General features: G+C 42.5%; 1 pseudogene; it reads right to left on the reverse strand.

Moving 5' to 3' along the window:
* LOC107577423 (tyrosinase-like) overlaps window positions 1–1055 on the reverse strand; it is a 6519-nt pseudogene extending 5464 nt beyond the window's left edge.
* Between the last annotated feature and the right edge of the window lie 931 nt (window positions 1056–1986).

Genomic DNA, 1986 nt, shown 5'->3' on the forward strand with positions numbered 1-1986 from the left:
CGTAATTTAACCTTATCTAAATTTAAACTATGCTATAATAGTTTTGTGTTCACTTGTTTGCCCAAAAGCTACTGCAAAAATATGACAATATTGGGATTTTAGTTTGGTTTTGTGTGTCTGCAAGAGAAAAGAAGCATTTAATTGGACTTTTGACTTCATAAAATTTTCATTTAAAATTACATTTCGGGAAATGCAAGAGCAATCATTACTCGAGGGATATATAACTAAACCACACTGTATTACTGGCAAGTAAAAAATAATGTTCTAATGTTTTCATGTTTACCCTCCAGGAGGAGAACACCGAGGACAGGCTGATCAGGTTGGGGTTGAGAGGACTGCGCGCCCCCATCAGCTCATCCGTGCACACCTGACAGTCCTGTGCGTCGCGCCAGTCCCAGTACGGGATGGTGAAGTTAAAGTCCCCGGTCAGCTTCCGGATCTCGTGCTCCCACAACAGCAGGTAAATGTGATGCCAGGGCAGAAATGCGGCCGATTCGTGCGCAAAGTCAATGTCGGCCCACACGTTCTCGGGACCCCCGAGTAGCGTGTCACGGGACACGTAATAGTGCATCCAGACGAACAGATCGTACACGCTGATGTCGGTGAACATGGGCATCGAGCCGTTGTTCATCTGCGCATTCGTGCCCGTCGCGATCACATAATCGGGGCTGATGGTAGTTTTGGCGAGATTGAGGTACGAGATGAACCTCTGCTTTTCAGACACGGATAATTGGAAGATGTTTCTGTGCACAGATTCCCGTCGTTCCCCGCAGTTGGCGCCGAAGTAACCGAACTTGCACTCGCCGCAGTCGAAGCCCATGTAGTTTCCGGCGCACTGGCAGGTTTGGTTGTAGAACACCAGAGGCCAGCGCTCGCGGTCGTCCAGGCCTGAATGTGGGTACTGCGGCCCGTCGGGAAGATCGGAGACCGTGACCCGGCCAGACCGGACAGCAGCGCTTGCTCTGCAGGACGTCCGGTGTGGTGCACGGCCGAGGAAACTGCTGGAGAGATGGACTCTAGAACTGAATGAAGAACAGAAGCAGAGGGAGAGACATGATGAGAGCCAGACGCATTAGAAAACTTCAGCTCGCTTTCTCTTTACACACTGCTCTGTGTCCCTCCTTTCTCACACACACACACACACACACACACACACACCCTCGTATCACATGCTAGGGATGGAACCGGTCAGTGACCCCCGCTTGTGCTCGAGTCGAGCGTAAGATCATTTCATTTACAGTTTGGGAAGGAGCTCCTTTCATCCGAAATCAGGCATTTTAACCCAATAACCAGCAAAGTCCACACCGTTAATGAGGGTTTACAGATGCAACTTTGTTTTGCAGCCTGCTGGTGAATAATAGAGTTGAGAATTGGGGTTTAATTCAATACATTTGTTTGTTTTATGCATTATAACCCTTAAACACAAGAACACACACACTTTTTCTCATAATTGATTTTGGGGTCAGAATGATTTCCTTAATGTTTCTGAAAGATGTCTTTTATGCTCAATAAGCTGAATTTATTTGATCAAAAAACTGTAAAAACTGTACGGTTATGAAATATTATTACAATTTCAAATAAGCGATTTATATTAGAATATATGTTCAAATGTAATTTATTCCTGTGAGTCAAAGCTGAATTTTCAGCATCATTACTCCAGTCTTCAGTGTCACATGATCCTTCAGAAATCATTCCCATATGAATTTGCTTTCTGATTATTATCAATGTTTAAATCATCATAAATTCGATTTTTCAGGATAAATGGGAACTTCTAAAAAAAAAAAAAAAAAAAAAAAATTTTTTAAAAAGCATTTCTTTGAAAAAAAATCTTTTGTAGCATTCTAAATGTCTTTACTGTCACTTCTCATCAATTTTATGCATTCTTGATGAATAAAAGTATTAATTTCTTTGAAACAGAAGCAGACCCCAAACTTTTGAACAGTAATGTATTAGTAGCAACAATAATGAAAAGTTGGCAATTTTATT

This window comes from Sinocyclocheilus grahami, unplaced genomic scaffold (genome assembly GCF_001515645.1).
Source record: "Sinocyclocheilus grahami isolate Dianchi unplaced genomic scaffold, SAMN03320097.WGS_v1.1 scaffold6005.1, whole genome shotgun sequence".
In the NCBI taxonomy this organism is placed as follows: domain Eukaryota; kingdom Metazoa; phylum Chordata; class Actinopteri; order Cypriniformes; family Cyprinidae; genus Sinocyclocheilus; species Sinocyclocheilus grahami.